General features: G+C 45.5%; 1 protein-coding gene and 1 pseudogene across 1 annotated transcript in view; both read right to left on the bottom strand.

The window, feature by feature from the left end:
• EFNB1 (ephrin B1) overlaps positions 1–20,130 on the bottom strand; it is a 113,494-nt gene that overhangs the window by 79,151 nt on the left and 14,213 nt on the right. The gene's annotated exons all lie outside the window — the stretch shown is intronic.
• LOC139171723 (U6 spliceosomal RNA) lies at positions 653–810 on the bottom strand (annotated as a pseudogene).

Here is a 20,130-nt window from a genome sequence, read left to right on the forward strand (position 1 = left end):
AGACTCAAGGCCCCATTGAGAAGTTCAGCCTAGACAAGGAAGCTTCAGTTGCCACCGCCTTCTCCTCCTCCTCCTGTCCACTCCTTGTGCCCCTTAGGCTCTTTTTCAGAAAGCTTCCTGAATTGCAAGAGGTCTGCTCAGGCCCCCAAAGACAAAGGACCGGCACAGATTTTACACAAGGCGCTAATGCAGCATCCAAGGTTGCCTTGGTAACCACAGAGGTTGGGAATCTGGGCTTAACTCAGCAGCCCATCCTCTCCTGATTCTCTCCCCACCTCCCCACCCCCCAAAATGGCTGGCCCTTTCTTCCTCCCCTCAAGCAACTGGGCTGGTGCCTTTGCCTCTGCACCCCACCCCTGGTACCCCCCAAATCAGCTGGGCAAGGAAGTGGGAGCCGAGGAGGGTTGCCTCTTTCGCTAAACACCATTCGTGGCTTTTCACATTTTTCCAGGACAGAAAGTTGCCATAGCTGCATACACACATACCCAGAGATGGGCTGCTAAGATGGAACAGTGACGTGTGCTTTCCCCCCCGTGGCTCTGAGTGGTAGCGAAGTCCAGCACCACAACAACAACAACAACAACAACAACAACAACAACAATAATAATAATATAATGATTTATTAGATTTGTATGCCGCCCCTCTCTGGAGACTCACAATTTGCGTGTCATCCTTGCGCACGGGCCATGCAGCCGCCCCGAGTCTACGGAGAGGGGCGGCATACAAATCTAATAAATAAATAAATAAATAAATGCTAGTCTTCTCTGTATCGTTCCAATTTTAGTATATGTGCTGCCAAAGCTGGGCAGCTGGGCAGGTAGGCAGAACCAAAAAGACGTGAAGGGACAAGAGGGGGCAATTTGGAAAGGCCTTCAGGGCTATCATACAAAGCAAGAGGGGTTCCAGCGAGGAAGCCTTTGAAAGAGCAGAAGAAAGTCGGGGCGCTGAGTCTGTAGAGGAGAAGGTGGTATTCAGAAACTGGTTCCAATATTCGAGCCTCCAAAGTACGGGGGTTGCCCAGAACGTAATGCACCACATTTTTTTTCTTCAACAATTATTTATTGAACACAGTGAAACTTACTCACAAGAAAGAAGGATGTTTCTTCTACACTCCCTATTTTCCCAAGTACTGTAATCTCCGTCCCGTTCTATGGCCTTCCTTCAGCAAGACACAATCTTCTAATGGCCTTACCCTCTGTGCCCAACGACTAACCGTACTTCTGTCAACTGCAGATTCTCCATAAACTGTACACAAACGTTTGTGAATGTTCCAACAGTTTCTTTCTCCGCAATGAGAAATTCAATGATGACACGCTGCTTGTAACGTATATCACTTACAGACACCATTTTGAAACACTGCTACAACTACACTATCTGTCTGAAGAAACACAAAATTTACACAGGCACTCCTGACACTTCAAATAATGTGTATCTAAAGTTTGGCATTCGGACCATTACTGTAGGCTGAGAAAAAAAAATGTGGTGCATTACTTTCTGGGCGACCCTTGTAGATTAAGAATACAAGTCAAAGTGACAAGAAAATGGTAAGACAACCACCTGTCCATTGTAGACAAGTTCAAATCACCAAGCACCAGAGGGATTACATCCTAGAATTCTGCAGGAGCTGCCAACTCTGATCTTGGAACTACTGAACCATGTTTTTTTCAAAGCTGCTTGAGCACCAGAGAAATACCAGAGGGCTGGAATAGTTTTGATGTGATGCCAATCTTCAAACAGGGGGGGGGGGGGGGGGGGAGAGAGATATCCAGGAATTTACAGACCCATCAGCCTGACATCAATGCCTGGGAAGATCCCTGGAAAACATAATAATCAAGCGATGGATTTTCAAACAACTAAAAACAAACAAAGCTATTATCAGAAGCTAGCACAGGTTTGTCAAAAAACAGATCAGGCCAGACAATCCTTATTGCATTCTTTGTCAAACTGACTAAATTTAGTGGACCGGCAATATGCTGTGGACATGGTATATTTCGATTTCAGCAAGGGATTTGACAAAAGTACATGGCAACCTATTTCTTGGTAAGACAGAAAAAAGAGGAATGGACAGAATCACCACCAAATGGATTTGTAACTCGTTGTATCTTTCCTGGTCCCTTCCCTGCTGTGCTTGGCATCAGAAATTAATTAATTAATTAATTAATTAATTGTTGGATTTATATGCCGCCCCTCTCTGAGGACTCGGGGCGGCTTACACCATATATTAAAAACAGTAAAATGAAATGACTAAATCCAATTAATTAAAACTAGCTAACTAACCTAAAATCCCCAATACAGTGGTACCTCTACCTAAGAACGCCTCTACTTACGAACATTTCTAGATAAGAACCAGGTGTTCAAGACTTTTTTGCCTCTTCTCAAAAACCATTTTCCAGTTACAAACCCAAGCCTCCGGAAAAGGCAGGGAGAAGCCTCCATGGGGCCTCTCTAGGAATCTCCTGGGAGGAAACAGGGCCGGAAAAGGCGGGGAGAAGCCTCCATGGGGCCTCTCTAGGAATCTCCTAAAGGCAGGGAGAAGACTCCGTGCGAGTGAATGAGTGAGTGAGTGAGTGAGTGAGTGAGTGAGTGAGTGAGTGAGTGATTTTAAATGTTATTAGGGTTTTAAAGACATTTTAGCTATATTTATTGGGTTTTTAGATATGTATACTATACAGTACTGTATATTGTTTTGATATGTTATGAGCCCCCCCCCCCCCGAGTCCTCAGAGAGGAACACCATATAAATCCAATCAATTAATCAATCAATATGACCACGGTGCATTTGCTTAACTAGGTCCGTATTAAGGCCGGAGTACAACATCTATAGATGAATATTCTACAAGCCTGCCACTGCTTAGAAACATAGAAACATAGATGGCAGAAAAAGACCTCATGGTCCATCTAGTCTGCCCTTATACTATTTTCTGTATTTTATCTTAGGATGGATATATATTTATCCCAGGCATGTTTAAATTCAGTTACTGTGGATTTATCTACCACGTCTGCTGGAAGTTTGTTCCAAGGATCTACTACTCTTTCAGTAAAACAATATTTTCTCATGTTGCTTTTGATCTTTCCCCCAACTAACTTCAGATTGTGTCCCCTTGTTCTTGTGTTCACTTTCCTATTAAAAACACTTCCCTCCTGGACCTTATTTAACCCTTTCACATATTTAAATGTTTTGATCATGTCCCCCCTTTTCCTTCTGTCCTCCAGACTATACAGATTGAGTTCATCGAGTCTTTCCTGATACGTTTTATGCTTAAGACCTTCCACCATTCTTCAGCAGTTCAAGTGTTGTTTAGGAAAATGAATGAAGACACGCAAAGGAATACAAGGCCAGGTTTCACAACTGCATATCAGCAGAGAGAGAGAGAGAGAGAGAGAGAAGCAGATGGGAATTCTGGAAACCATGCTCCACTCCCGGGAAAGAGGAAAAAAGGGCGATGCAAGAACAGAGGACTCCGAAAGGCCTCAGAAAAAGCAAACACCAGAAAGAAGAAGCTGATCAGACATGCAGAGCTGCAACCAGATTTGTCAGGAAACCGTCAGGGTCAAGTACGGAGCGGGCGCAGGGGGGCAGCTGCACACTCCTTACATCAAAACGGGTGCAAAGAGGGCAGCTGCTTGCGAGCCGAAATTAAGAGGGAGAAAAGGAAGGTGGCGGATTCTCTGTTCACGTTATGAAGATCCTTTGAAAACCTTCAGGGAATTGTGGGGAGGAGAATGAGACCCCGTCCACCCAGGAACCCCTTTCTGGATCTGTCACGCTGAAGGATTGCTCCGAGAGTCTCTTCCGCTTTTGGTGTCACGTTCCACTCGACAAATGAGAAAGAAATATACTTTTGAAAATATAAAAAAAAATTAAATATGCCTGGGATGAACATATATCCATCCTAAGATAAAATACAGTAAATACTAAGGGCAGACGAGATGGACCATGAGGTCTTTTTCTGCCGTCAGTCTTCTATGTTTCTAAAATACCTATCACCTCAATTCTGTCTCAAGGAAAGGAATGGTGCAAAGGAAGGAAGTGGCAAATGCATTTTAACCTAAACAAGTGCAAAGTTATGCCTATCGGGGCAAAGAACCCCAATTATACCTATCAACTAATGGGGACCAAACTTTCCGAGACAGCCCAAGAAAGGGGTTTTGGTGGACAGCTCAATGAAGATGTCAACCCAGTGCACAGCAGCAGTAAAAAAAAAAAAGCAAATTCCATGCTTGGCATGATTAGGAAGGGAATCGAAAATAGGTCGGCAAGTATTGTATTGCCTCTGTACAAATCGATGGTGAGGCCACACTTGGAGTACTGTGTACAGTTCTGGTCACCGCACCTCAAGAAGGATAGAATGGAACTAGGAAAGGTGCAAAAAAGGGCAACAAGAATGATCAAGAAAATGGAGCCCCTCCCATATGAAACTAGTTGGTCTCACCTTGGTCTCTTCAGCCTTGAAAGATGGTGTCTAAAGGGTGACTTGATCGAAGTGTATAAAATCATGCATGGGATAGAAAAGGTGGATAGAACTCGTAAGAACTTGAAGACCCATTTATGTCGCCAGGCTTGGCGTCACTAGACCCCAGTTCCCAACCAACAAATGTGATGTGTGCTGTTGTCTGAATGTGAATGAATGAATGTTTAGAGTAGTTAGTTATATTAATTGGATTCTAGGTTTGATATTGTATATTGTTTTCTATTGTGTTGTGAGCCACCCTGAGTCTTTGGAGAGGGGCGGGATACAAATCAAATCAAATCAACAAACAAATAAATAAATAGTGCCATGATAAAGAGCAGGATGATGGGGCAAGTCTTCAAAGCGGACAGGAGAGGAGCTTGGTCAACTAAATCTTCTCTACTCTGAATGAGTTGACATCTTCAGGGAGGCACACCTGGCTGATCACCTGGTAAAGGGGGAGGCATGAACCCAAAATAAAATATCCTAGAAACAGGTGAAGATCCAGGAAATGACATCCAATCATTTTCCCAGGTATCTATGTCAGACTGAAAATAATTATACCCAAGAACTAATCTCCCTGAGCTCTGATTAATAAGACATATTAAAAAGTTCACAATTCTGCTGAGTACTCTATTTTGAAATTATAACCCTATATATAGGCAAAGCATAGGCAAATTAGAGCAGGGCAATTCCAGCTCTTTTTCTCATGCTGTTTCAATGCCGAAGGGGTAAGATTTCTCTCTCCCGCTCTCTCCTATGAAGAAGGAGCAACGGTGGATCACTTTGAGAACAGATCTCTCCCTGGATCTTAGATCATGGACTTGGGAAAAAAAATCTGGAGGTCATCTACAGATAAGTCCTCACAATCTGATCACCACAATGGAGCTCAGTATTTTGGTTGTTAAGTTGTGAACTTTTTACAATGATTTTACTATTGTCATAAAGTGAGTGACTAAGGCCATTAACTGAATCCAGCAAATACAACGTATACTTTTTTGCTGACCCCTGCCCAAAAATGCCCCCCCAAAAAAACCCCAGAGCAAAGGATGCTGCAACTGATTAAATACCACTTCCAGAAGTAGCCTGTTGGGCTGACTATGGACAGCATCTACAGTTCTACAGGACCTTCCTTGGCCAAACCTCTTCCCTTATACTTCTAGCCCTGTTGGCTTTTGTCCTGGCCTCTAGGGCAAGAGAAGATACGTCCACTTGTTCTTCTGCGACATCCTAACAGATGCTCCTGTCTCCCCTTAGCTGTACTTCATTTAAACCAGGGCTCCCCAAACTTGGCAACTGTTAAGACTTGTGGACTTCAACTCCCAGAAGTCCACAAGTCTTAAAAGTTGCCAAGTTTGAAGAATTCTGCTTTAAGCAAAACAAGCCCCGTTTCTTAAAAAAACTTGGTTTCAAGATCCTTCATTGTTTTGGTAGCAACTGTTGGACTTTTGATCCAATGCGTTACCATCCTTTTTGAGACCGATACCCCAAATGAGGCATCATATTTCAAGTGAGGCCTGATGAGAGCAGAGTAGAGCCATTCCGTAAGCCTACCTCATCCTTTGATGTGGTAAGTTCTTGGGTAGCTTATGGTAATGCTGTAATGGTGTAATATGCCTTCATGTCAGGAAAATGCTTGATAAAGTAGTACCCGTCTTCCTCCTTTCATTTCACCTGTGTCAGTCTTTAGAGCAGAGGTCTTCAAACTTGGCAACTTTAAGACTTGTGGACTTCAACTTCCAGAATTCTCCAGCCAGCTATGAATTCTGGGAGTTGAAGTCCACAAGTCTTAAAGTTGCCAAGTTTGAGGACCCCTGCCTTACAGGTTGGCTAGGCAAATCCCTGCAGTTTTCCCAGCTAGGTTCTCCAGAAGTGCTTTGCCATTTCCTTCTTGCTAGGGTTGAGAGAGGGCGGCTGGCCTGGCTTTGTACCTAAGGCTGATGCAGAACTCACATTCTCATTAACAAATTGTTAAGTACTGGCTTATGCCTCTCAGGTGGCTCCACAATTGATTAAAACCCAAACTCAAAGAATGCTGATCCATTATTTTAATCGAGGAAATAACTTACTCATTATTTTAATCGAGGAAGTAACTTACTAAACAAGGTTTACTGGTCCCTACGTTCGTCAACGTTTTCATTAACGACTGCAATTAAGAGATAGGAGAAATGTTTAACCAATGTGCTGATGAAACAAAATTGGACAGGTAGATGCCCTAAAACAGTGTTTCTTGATCTTGGCAAGTTTAAGATAGCTGGACTTCAGATTTTATAATTAAAATCTGGAGAAAGTTCTATGAAGGGTTGGAAACTAAAAAATAACTGAGAAATAAATATTTTTAAATCACTTGTAAGGAAATGTATGATGATTTAATTTTAATCTATTAATGACCCGGATGGCAAAATAAGGATTGGTGGCAGTAGTGGATAAGCATTTAACACAGAGGTAAAAGGATGAAAGTGGATATTGAGTAAAGATATCTTTGTTTTATTATAGATAGAAAAGGGGATATAAGGGAATATATTTTATAATATCGCTATTTGTAGAGAATATATGTTTGATGAGTGGTTAACTTTAATTAATTTAGCAGAGAAGAGCAAATCACTTTAGTAAAAAGTGTAATTTAAAATATTTAGACTTTCTTTGTGAATGTTTAATGTAACAAAGAAATATTATGTATTATCACTTTAGGCACTGACTTTGTGGTTTTTTTGCATATGCTGTTTTCTACTGTATGTTGGAGAAAAATTAAGAAAATTTTATAACCCTCCGCCCACAAAACCCCCAAGATAGCTGGACTTCAACTCCCAGAATTCCCCAATCAGCGAGCCACCCTAGAAGACAGAAATCAACTGGAATACATTTGTAGTAGAGTAAGAGTAACAGGCCTGAGAATAGCAGTATGAGCTACTCTCAGCTGATGTAAATGGAAGGTTCTTGATTTGGGAGGTGGGGATGAAAGTACCATATAGGATGAGGGATGCTTGGCTTGTATTTTTAAAACGGAAATAGCAACCGAGGGGATGCAAAGGGGAAAGTGCCATTTCTGGCTATAACAGCAACAGAAGCAGAATTCCAAATTACAGAACGGAGAGCTTTGAAATCGGTCAAAACTCACCTTGCCTACTCTTGGCACTTTAAGAAAAGGGTCAAAGAAAAGCAAAAAAGGAGTCACCCAATTCCTGCCCTCCGATATTGCTAGAGGGAAGCCTGACTCAAACCACAGGAGGAGGAAGAAACTAAAAAAAAATGCTTTCCGCACCAACTCGAAATTCCAAGTCGCAGGAATGCAGTTGATTGGAATCCCTGCTCTTTCCGAGAAGCAGCAAGAGGCACCTGAAGCAAAGGTGGAGCTGAAAGAAAACCACCCAGGGATCTTCCGAGGTTGAGGGTGGACCTGAACTCAAGCCAGCCTACCCCGGAGTCTTCATCCCATCACCAGCTGGCTTACCAGTTCAGAAAATGAGCATGGCTCCTGGTCCCGGGGCTACCTCTGACTCAGAGGTAGGCAAAGCTCCACCGTACCACCCACTTCTAAAAGGCGGAGGCATTTGAGAGACCTTCACCTGGCTGAGAAATGTGTGAACACGCCTTTCTCAGCAAATCCGGGCAGATCTCAGATCCATTAAGGAATTCTTGCTGAAAAGAGCCAGCGGCCTTTGCGGAGGAGGAAGAGAAGGAGACGAGAGAGGCCTCAGGCCTACAGCGCCCAGGATCCTTTCTCAGAAGAGATGTTGCAGCAGCTGCCCTTCCTTTGAACCTTCACCCTTACCAATAACAATAGCATTTAGACTTATACAGCACTTCATCGTGCTTTTACAGTCCTCTCTAAGTGGTTTACAAAATCAGCATATTGCCCCTCCAACAATCTGGCTCCTCATTTAACCCACCTAGGAAGGATGGAAGGCTGAGTTGACCTGGAGCCGGTGGTGTGATTTGAACTGGTGAACTACAGCTAGCAGTTAGCAGAAGTAGCCTGCAGTGCTGCCTTCTAACCACTGCACCACCCCGGCTCTTCATAGCAATGGCATTTAGATTTATATACCGCTTGATAACCAGCAACCCAACTCTTATCTACTGTAATATACTTTATAAAGTTTGTGCCAAAGTCACAAACCAGAATTTGGATGGTCCTCTACCACAATCGGTTTCCTCCTCACTAGCAGAAAAGCCGGCTCCCCATCCAGGGTTTTGCACCCTTGCCATGAGTAGGTTCACACACTAGCCCCATTTACACCCATGTAGGTTTCCTCTCTGCCCTATATGCTGTTCCTATCGTTTTCAGAACCAAACGTCAAATCCATATTCATCAAACCACTCCATCATCCATCATGATTATTACATGGATAACAGTGCTTTACAGCCCTGTCTAAATGGTTTACGGAGAGTAAGCATGTTGTCCCCAACAATCTGGGTCCTCATTTGACCCATTTCAGAAGGATGGACGGCTGAGTCAACTTTGAGCCGGTGGTGAGATCTAAACTGCTGAACTACAGCTAGCAGTTAGCTGAAGTAGCCTGCAGTGCTGCGCTCTAACCACTGCGCCACCTCAGCTCAGTTGATTAAAAACCCAACAGAAAGTGCACCAAGTGAGGAAAAGGGCATTTTTTGTTCAATGGGCCCATCAGCCACCACTCCAACACACAAGGGCAAGCCAAACCAAAACTAGACCAAAGATGCTGTGCTAGTTGAAGATGAAGGCTCTGGGGATATTTCAGCAAGATGACAATCCAAAATACGCTTCCAAATCAGCGGTCTTCAAACTTGGCAAACTTTTAAGACTTGCGGACTTTGACTCCCAGAATTCTCCAGCCAACATAGTTGGCTGGAGAATTTCTGGGAGTCGAAGTCCGCAAGTCTTAAAAGTTGCCAATTTTGGAGAACCCGGCTCCTAATGATCCATAAAATGCAGGAAAGAAAGAGAAAAATCCGAATAAATTTCATCAGCTGAACTTGACATGGTGGTGCAGTGGTTAGAATGCAGTATTGAAGGCTAAACTCAGCTCAATGCCAGGGAGTTTGATTCTGACTGGGTCAAGGTTGACTCAGCCTTCCCTCCTTCCAAGGTCAGTAAAACGAGGACCCAGATTATTGGGGACCGAATGCTGAGTCTGTAAACCCCTTAGAGAGTGCTGTATAGCCCTGTGAAGTGGTATATACCAGTGTTTCCCAACCTTTTTTGAGCCGCGGCACATTATTCATATTTTCAAAATCCTGGGGAACACTGAACGGGGTGGGGGGGTGGGGGGTGGCTAAAGAAAAGTTTTGACAAAAAAAATATTCCTCCATTTCGCTCTATTTCTCCCTCACTCTTTCTCTCTCTTCCTTCCCTTCTTTCTCTCTCTCCATCCCTCTTTCTTTCTTCCTCTCTTTTTTGCTCTCTTTCTCTCTCCCTCCTTCCCTCCCTATATGTCTTTCTCTCTCCCTTGCTCTCTCTGCCTCTCTTGCTATCTCTCTTTCATTCTCTCTCTTTCTTTCTTTATTTCTTTCTCTCTTTCTCTCTCTCTCTGTCTCTCTTTCTCTGTCTCTCTTTCTCTCTCTTCCTTTCTTCTCTGCGGAGGCCGGTGAAGGTTTTTCTTATTTTAAATGTTCCGGGTGGCAGGGGGATGCGGAGCCCGCACGCACACACACCCGACATTCCAAATTCTGCCTCAGCTGTGGGAAGAACGCCTGCCCCACCTGTCCTGCAGCCCTTTCGCTGACAGCCTGGGACAAAAGCGCTCCGTGAAGGGACTGCAAAAGGGGCCGGGCGGGCATTAGCAGCCGGATGAGGAGGACGAGAAGCCGCTGCAGCCACCCCCAATCCCCCCCCTTCCCTGGGTGCCTTCCAAAGGCCCCTGGAAAAAGGCAGGAGGTAGCAACGAGGCGCGAGGACAAGCAGGCAGCTTGGCGGAGGGGAAGCGCTGAGGGGCTCTCCTCCTTCCCCACCCCTGCGCTTCTCTCCCGCCCTGGCTTTTGCTTTGCCCGCAGATTTCCCCGCAGTTCAAAAGGAGGTAAGAGGTGGCCTGGATGAAATTGCGGGGAAATCATGGGGCGAAGCGAAAGCCAGGGCGGGAGAGAAGCGCGGGGCTGGGGAAGGAGGAGCGCCCCTCAGCGCTTCCCCTCCGCCAAGCTGCCTGCTTGTCCTCGCGCCTCGTTGCTACCTCATGCTGCTCCCACCATGGCTGCGCGCGGTTCCGGTGCCCCTGGCTGAAGGTCGTCCTGTGGCTGGTCTTGGGCTTTACGGTGGCTTCCTGGTTCCCTCTCCTCCCTCCGCCTGTGTCTACCGCCAGCGCCTCATTCCTCGGAGCTGCCGCTTCCTTCCAGGCAGCCCAGCCACGCTGCCGTAGAAAGTGCAGAGGTTATTGCCGCCGCCTCTGCCTCCACTCAGGGAGCCACCGTGGTTGAGCTGAGGGAGAGGAAAAGGCGCGGTGACCACGGTGGCTCCCTGAGTGGAGGCAGAAGCGGTGGCAATAACCTCTGTGCTTTCTACGGCAGCGTGGCTGAGCTGGACGGAGGGAAGCGGCAGCTCCCACTCGAGGAACCCACGGCAACGGGCGACGGCTTGGTGGGAGGCGACGGCGGGAGACACAGGCGGTGGGAGGAGAGGGAACCAGGAAGCGACTGTGAAGCCCAAGACCACCCACAGGACGACACTCAGGCAGGGGCGCCGGCAGCGCCCCGCCCAGCTTGAGCTTCTCGCGGCACACCTGGCCATGTCTCGCGGCACACTACTGTGCCGCGGCACACCGGTTGGGAAACGCTGGTATATACGGTAAGTTTATGTGCTGTTGCTAAAGCTATTAAATAATACTGAAAATCTAATCTCAAATATGCAGTGTAGGCAAGGAGACCTAAGAAGCAGGACAGGGTGATGCTTTTGAACTTTGGTTTGGGGGAAGAGTCCAGGGAAGACGGTGGACAGCCAAAACAGCAAACTTAGGGAACATCAAATCAGCCCAGAGTTCACACACCAGATACAAATCACCCAGACTCAAACTATCCATCAAACTATTTGGAATACTGTGTTAGGTTCTGGAGACCTCACCTACAAAAAGATATTGATAAAATTGAACAGGTCCAAAGACGGGCTACAAAAATGGTGGAAGGTCTTAAGCATAAAACCTATCAGGAAAGACTTCATGAAATCTGTATAATCTGGAGGACAGAAGGGAAAGTGGGGACATGATCGAAACATTTAAATACAGTAATACCTCATGATACGAACTTAATTGGTGCAAGGAGGAGGTTCGTAAGACGAAAGGTTCGTAACACGAAACATTGTTTCCCATAGGAAACAATGTAAAGTCAATTAATCCATGCAACCAAAAAAACCCCCGCAAAAAAACGGCTTTCGGCGACTGCTGGGAAGCCGCGCGGCTGTTTTAAAAGGTGACAGCCGGCCTGGGGGGCTTCCCAGCACCCCCCCCCCGAACCCGGGTTCGGGGTTCGGGGGGGTGCTGGCAAGCCCCCCAGGCCGGCTGCGACCTTTTAAAACAGCCGTGCCGCTTCGCAGCTGTCTCCCGAAGCCGAACGCGGAAGTTCAGCTTTAGCGTTCGGCTTCAGGAGACAGCTGCGAAGCGGCGTGGGTGTTTTAAAAGGTCGCAGCCGGCCTGGGGGTCTTGCCAGCACCCCCCCGAACCGAACCCGGGGTTCAGCAAAATTTTGCCTCTTCTTACGAACTTTGTTCGAGTTACGAACAGGCGTTCGGGTGGCTTCTGGGAAGCCCCGCCGCCTGGCTGTCACCTTTTAAAACAGCCGTGCGGCTTCCCAGCAGTCTCCGAACGCCGGTTCATAACTCGAAAAAAGTTTGTAAGAAGAGGCAAAATTTTGCTGAACCCCGGGTTCGTATCACGAGTTGTTCGTAAGACGAGGGGTTCGTATCTTGAGGTACCACTGTATGTTAAAGGCTTAAATAAGGTTCATGAGGGAAGTGTTTTTAATAGGAAAGTGAACACAAGAACAAGGGGACACAATCTGAGGTGAGTTGGGGGAAAGATCAGAAGCAACATGGGAAAATATTATTTGACTGAAAGAGTAGTAGATGCTTGGAACAAACTTCCACAGTAACTGAATTTAAACATGCCTGGGATAAACATAGGTCCATCCTAAGATAAAATACAGGAAATAATATAAGGGCAGACTAGATGGACTAGGAGGTTTTTTTCTGCCGTCAATCTTCTATGTTTCTATCCCACTATCGGATGCTGGGCTTCTCTCCCAGTAGCAGCTGTCTTCTTCCACCCTCTCCAGGGTCTTGGGTGAAGCCAGCCAGCTATCCATGGCCCTCCTTCCTCTTCTTGGACCCTTCAGAGAGCTCCCTTCCCCTCTCCTTTTTCCAAGAAAAACCCAATTTCTCTCCAGCTACTCCGTCCATTCAACTGCAGTCTTTTACTCCCTCCTTTTCATTTTTGGTTAGACTGAGAGCATGTCCTGCATCAACCGAAGGGGGGGGGTTCCTCGGAGCTCCAGCCTCCATGCACCAACTAGGTGACTGGCTCCAAAGCTACCCAAACCAGCCTGGGCTAGCAGCCAGACCAACGTGTCAGCCTCATGATGGAACAGCTGCACTTGAAGGCCAAAAGTGGCAAGGGTTTTTTCTTCTCTTTTTCTTCATTTAAGTGGCTGGTTCCTGCCAGAAAAACTGCAGCCAGGCCAAGCCAGGCCAGGACACATATGGCATAAATATGACCAGCGATGTCTAAACATTGCTACAACTGCATTCTTTTTAATAAACTAGCACGCATTGATTTATCCAAAATGGACCATTACTACCATTAAAAGCAACTAAAAGAAACAGTTCAGTTTTGTTTTGTTTGGTATTTACCAAAGGTGGAGAAATATGCATTTCCTAGGACATAAGATCTTTGGGGCAACCTTTCAGATTTATTTAGTGGACCAGCAAAATGCAATGGACATAGTGCAGTGGAGTTTCAGTAAAGCATTTGACAAAGTAAAACATAGAAACATAGAAGATTGACTTCATGGTCCATCTAATCTGCCCTTATACTATTTCCTGTATTTTATCTTAGGATGAATATATGATTATCCCAGGCATGTAGGCTACAACCGACTTCTTGGTAAGCTAGAAAAATGTGGGATAGACAGCATCACCAGCAAATGGATTCATAATGGGCTGACAAGTTGCATTGAGCACTGTAGTCCTAAATAGAACTGCATCTACAAGGAGGAAGGTAATCGCAAGGGGGGAGGTGTACCCCAATGTTCGATCCTAGATCTAGTACCTTAGATCTTATCTTAGATCTAGTACTCTTCAATATCTTCATCAATAATTTAGATGAGGGCGTAGAAGAACTCATCCAATTTGCAGATGACAATAAGATGGCAGATAGAAGATAAGGCTCAAGAGCTAGATGGATAGTGACATATTCAAACATTGGGCCCTATCTTAACAAAATGAAATTCAGTGATGAGAAAAGTAAGGTTTTACACATAGTGGGAGGAAGCCCAAATGTGCAGGTATAAACTAGTGGAACCTGGCTCAACAACAGCAAATTCAAGAGGGATCTAGAAATCCTAGTAGACAACCACATATATGAGCTGTTAAAATAGCCAATGCAATCCTTGGCTGCATTAACATGGGGATAGAATCAAGATCACATGAAGTATTAGTACCACTTTATAAATCCCTAATAAAACTACATAGCAGCATCAATTTCTGTGAGGAGAAATTTAAAACCCAATTTATGGATAGGAGGAAATCAAGGTGCAACCCGGAGCAGATACACACCGAACAACAGTCAGCTGCAAAAAAATGCAAAATCAATCCTAGCCTGCATCAACAGAAACACAATATCATCCTCAAGAAATTGACCCTCTATTCTTTCTTTCTTTCTTTCTTTCTTTCTTTCTTTCTTTCTTTCTTCCTTCCTTCCTTCCTTCCTTCCTACCTACCTACCTACCTATCTACCTACATACATACCTACTCTGCATTGGTCATATTTGTTAGATCTCATTACAAAACAGTTGGGTTTGCATTATATAAACAAGCTAACAATGAATATCTCTTTGCATTGAAGTACTATAGCTTTAAGAGGTAGCATTGCAAATTGCCCTAAGAGGGAGCCAGAAAGCATGACTCTCTGTTCTCTCTGTTCTCTCTGTTGATTCACTGTGACTGATGTAGTAAGCTCTGAGTTAATGCATTTGTGAGCTGTAATGTATGTCTGATATGTAAGACAAAGACAGGCTTGTAATATTATTGTGCTGAGAGATATTGACTGATTTGAATGTGTATGACTGGACTGTGCTAAAAGTAAACACTATTTTATAAACATGAACGTATCTGTCTTGTATGACTGAATAATTATTCATATCTCCTGGGTATCTGCTGGAATCCCACGTTTCCTCTGTGCATGTCCTTGATAGCTCGAGGGTCTTTCTCCACACTCCTTAACACTATTGTACTAAAATGTTTTATAAATCTAGATCTGTATACAACAGTAGATCAGGAAACATTCCCTAAAACAGAGGGTTTTGAACTTGGTAACTTCAAAACTTTATTTGTTTGTTTGTTTGCCAGCAAAAAGATGACACACAAACGGGGATCAAGCTTGGCGAATTGTCAAAGCAGCCCCCGACCATGCAAGGAAAAGGGGACCCACCAGCCAAGTGTCTCGATTCTCCCCCCCCCCCCCCAAAGCCCTCCCATCAAGAGACTGAAAAAGCCACTGGGAAGATTGGAGAAAGCTGTACGCTCACCAGCACCTCCATTCCAGGATGGAGAAGCTCCTGGTCTGGCTGTTCCTCGAAGGAGCTCTTTGGCCAGCCCCAAACACTATGGGACAACTCTAGGCCCAGAAAGGAAACTGGTGTCCCACTGCCTGGTGGGGAGGAGGCTGAGCTGCCTAAGGTTCGAGCCAAGGGTTTCCCAGAGCTTTTCTGCCCTTCCTTGGAAAGTGGAATGTCAGCTCATTCCGAGAACTTCCTTATCTCCTCGGGCCCCTTGAGAAACCGGAAGGGGGGGAAAAAACCCATTTTGCCGTTCCAAGACAAAGAATTACCTTGGCACAAGGCTGACTGCACTTTGGTGGAAGGAAATATGGCAGCGCAGCAGAAAGCAAAAGGGGGAGCTCACCCAGCCCTACAACGTGGGAAAGAAGAAGAGGGACATTTCATAGAAACGTAGAAGATTGACGGCAGAAAAAGACCTCCTGTTCCATGTAGTCTATACTATTTCCTGTATTTTATCTTAGGATGGATCTATGTTTATCCCAGGCATGTTTAAATTCAGTTCCTGTGCATTTACCAACCACGTGTGCTGGACGTTTGTTCCAAGCATCTACTACTCTTTCAGTCAAATAATATTTTCTCACGTTGCTTCTGATCTTTCTCCCAACTGACCTCAGATTGTGCCCCCTTATTCTTGGGTTCACTTTCTTAAACACTTCTCCCTCCTGAACCTTATTCAACCCTTGAACATATTTAAATGTTTTGATCATGCCACCACCACCCCTCTTTCCCTTCTGTCCTCCAGACTATACAGATGGAGTTCATCAAGTCTTTCCTGATAAGTTTGATGCTTAAGACCTTCCACCATTTTTGTAGCCCATCTTTGGACCCGTTCAATTTTATCCATATCTTTTTGTAGGTGAGGTCTCCAGAACTGAACACAGTCCTAGAAAGGCCCCATGGACGCTTCTCCCCGCCTTTTCTGGCTCTGTTTCCTCCCAGGAGATTCCTAGAGAGGCCCCACAGAGGTTTCTCTCTGCCTTTTCCAGCCCTGTTTCCTCCCAGGAGATTCCTAGAGAGGCTCCACGGAGGCTTCTCCCTGCCTTTTCCGGTTACAGTTTTGGAGGGTCGGGTTTGTAAGTGGAAAATGGTTCTCGAGAAGCAGCAAAAAAAATCTTGAACACCCGGTTCTCATCTAGAATAATTCATAAGTAGAGGCGTTTTTAGGTAGAGGTACCATTGAATTGCCAGCCTTATTGAGGACAGGGGGCATCAGAGAGAGAGGGAGAAATGCTTGCCACATTTGATGGCCACTTGGGGACCCTTCGCTTCTGCCCAGATTGGGGGGGGAGGGGGGTGTCCACTCAGATCTACCAGTGAGGAAGGGCCGACCTGGATCAGGAGGAGGAGGAGGAGGAGGGCCGACCGACCCATTCTTGGCAGAGCAAAAGATGGAGCTCGTGAATCACCTCTGTTCAAACAAACTACTGCAACCTTTACACAATACTGCCTCAATTTGGGGCCTTTCTGTTCCACAAAAACAACACAGGGCAAGGATGCATTCATCGGGATCTGCCTGTACCTGTTTTGACAGCTGTTTTAATTTTATTGCTAAACTAATTAATTGGCCTGGGCCAGAAATATGCTCAAGTAAAGTCATTGCTTGTTTGTGCACGAAACATTTATTATTAAATAAGTCGCCAGGTTTAGACTGGAATAGCCCACACTGTGATATTTTGCGCCCACACTCTCACCCACGGGACCCAGGTGGCCAGCATCTGTGGACACCTGAGCGAATTCTGTTCATTTTGTGTATTTATTTTTTATTTAAATGTATAAGCCGCCCAACTCCTTCCGGACTCTGGGTGGTGTATAGCAATTAAAAACAACACAAAATAGTAAAAGCCACAGAAATCAAAGGCATCTTAGTTGGAGCCAGGTGGTAACTCATTGCTCAACGGCCCCAATAGTGTGGGGGCAGTGCAGATCTCGGAGGGGAGCTTGTTCCAGAGAGCTGGTGCCACCACAGAGAAGGCCCTCCGACATGGACCCGCCAATCGGCACTGTCTAGTTGACGGGACCCGGAGAAGGCCAACCCTGTGGGCCCTGATCGGTCACTAGGAGGCACCGTATTTCTGGGAGTATAAGATGCACCTTTTTCCTCCCTAAAAGAGGCTGAAAATTCAGTTGCGTCTTATACTTTGAATGCAGCTTTTTTTGAAGCTTTTTTTCCCCAGCCCTAACTTGGTGCTAACGATTTTCCCAGCTCTTACATCTTGCGAACTCTTTCATTGTTACTGTCTGCAAAGAATGTTTTCCAAGCACTAAGTCTTTGCATAATTTTTTTCATTACTCTTAACTTGCTCCAAGTAAGTTTCTTTCCAGCCCTAACCAGGTCCTAACAATGTTCCCAGCTCTTACCTGCTTACAAGCTCTTTCATTGTTACTCTCTCCAAATACAGTTTTTTAAAGCCCTAACCAGAGGATAAAATAATGTGCTGAAACTGACCAGACTAAGGATGCTACCCAGATGAATATCTGGTAAGCAGATTCTTTTCCTTATTTTCCTCCCCTCTTATACTCCATTGCGTCTTATACTCCAAAAATACGGTATGTGGCAGCAGGCGATCCCATAAATAGCCTGAAACTTAAAGGAGAATGCCCCACTCCATTGCTTGTAACCTCACCTGCTCTCGTTTAGCCTTTTTAATAATAATGTGGATGTTTGAAAATCTGGAATGTTTTCTAATACTCTTCATGCTAAGGATTGCGATTTATCCTTCACACTTAGCAACTTTAAGACTTAAGACTTTTTAGAGTGATTTATTGAGTGAATGTTAATGAATGTTTTAAAGTTAGAATTTTTAAAGATTTTTAATTATATTAATTGGATCAATTGTATTCTTATGACTTTTATATATGCTGTGTGACGCCCCGAGTCCTCGGAGAGGGGCGGCACACAAATCCAATTAAACTAAACTAAACTAAACTTGTGGACTCCAACTCCCAGAATTCTCCAGCTGGCTGGAGAATTCTGGGAGTTGAAGTCCATAAGTCTTTAAAGTTGTCAAGTTTCGGGACCCCCAGTCTGCACCACCCGGTTACATTTTGTGAGACGGGTAGCTGCAAAAGTACAGGGAGCCCTTAACTTACAACAATTCATTTAATACATTCAGGCAAAATCCACTTAACGACGATGTTGCTTAGCAACAGAAATACTTTGCTCCATTGTAGGTTGAGAACTACCTGTGTGGCGTAATTGACAAAGCCAAATAAAGTGAGGCGTGACGAGTACATACAGAAGCCTTTTTGTGCCACGGGGAACAGGTGCCAGCTCCTAGGCTCCCTCCGGGGATCCCCTCCCATCCTGTGAAAACACAACTGGTCAAGGAGGACTCTTCTGGGTCGGCCGAGGGACCCAGCTGTCCGTCCAGCTGTCTTTCAAAGCCCTTCCCCTGGTAACCCCTTGCAGAGTTACTCTCTCCTGGATCTTCACCACCAGGAACGCATGCCACTCAAGTGCCCGCCTGCCAGGGCAATGCCACGACGCTCTGGCGGGCCTGCAAACTTTTACAAGTCTTAAGTCAGGAACAGAAGGAGCCCCTTGAAAGCTGCTTGTGCCCAGAAGAGGGGTCACCTCCACGCTGGAACCCTCACTTGCAGCAATCCCCAAAGGTGAGAAGGGGAAACCGGGGCTAAGCCTTTGCCCAGGTTCGAATGGTATACCAGTTACGGCCCTTTCTGGATCAGGAGGTTTTACGCACAGTCGCTCAGGCTCTCATCACCTCCCATCTTGATTATTGCAACATACTCTACATGGGGCTACCCTTGGAGAGTGTTCGGAGACTGCAAATAGTCCAGAATGCAGCTGCGTGAACTGTCATGTGGATGCCTTGGTACACCCATATAACACCTATATTCTCCGGGTCCTTGGAGAGGGGCAGCATACAAGTCTAAATAATAATAATAATAATAATAATAATAATAATAATAATAATAATAACAACAACAACAACAACAACAACAACAACCATAATAATAATACTCTGTGAGCTGCACTGGCTATCGATTGGTGTCCGGGCACAATTCAAGGTGTTGGTTATTACCTATAAAGCCCTACAAGGCTCAGGGCCAGACTATCTACTGGACCATCTCTTGCCGCATACCTCCCGGGGACCTATAAGAACACACAGAGTTGGCTTCCTCCAGGTCCCGTCGACTAAGCAATGCATGTTGGTGGGGCTGCGGGATAGGGCCTTCCCTGTGGCTGCCCCGGCTCTATGGAACCTCCCCTCCCCCTGCTGATCTTTCAAAAGGCTGCAAAGACCTGGCTTTGCCGGCAGGCCTGGGGGGGCATGAATTGAACATCTTTCATGGCCAAATTGTATTGAAGGATATGTATGTTTTGATTGGATTGCTCAGCTGTGGGTTTTAACTAGGGTTGTTGTTTTAATTTGTACTTGACTTCTTTTTATTGTTAACTGTACTTTTTTATATTGTTTGTAAGCTGCCCTGAGTCCTTCAGGATCGGGTGACATAGAAGTCGAAATGAATGAATGAATGAATGAATGAATCTATCAATCAATAAACAAGCAAGCAGGAAAGGAAGGAAGGAAGGAAGGAAGGAAGGAAGGAAGGAAGGAAGGAAGGAAGGAAGGAAGGAAGGAAGGAAGGAAGGAAGGAAACATCACTTAATCAGACACTTGCCCTCCTCTGCTCCCTCACACCACACACACACACACACACACACTGCCTCAATGAACAGACAACTACAGAAAAGGGCTGTTGGGTGTGACTCTCCCCCCCCCCCATCCTGCACATACCCTGAGGGACCAAACACACCGTGCGTGCGTGCAAGATTGTGGTGGAGATGAAGGCACGAAGGTGGGGTGAGGGCGAGGCTCCTTGTCTGCAGAAAGGTTGGAGCCTCTGGGAATCCAAGGAGCAGCAGCACCTGAAGAGGAGAGACCACCTGCCGCCTGGCTGCCTCACAGGCCACCCTCCGGAT

This window comes from Erythrolamprus reginae, chromosome 8, assembly GCF_031021105.1.
Source record: "Erythrolamprus reginae isolate rEryReg1 chromosome 8, rEryReg1.hap1, whole genome shotgun sequence".
In the NCBI taxonomy this organism is placed as follows: domain Eukaryota; kingdom Metazoa; phylum Chordata; class Lepidosauria; order Squamata; family Dipsadidae; genus Erythrolamprus; species Erythrolamprus reginae.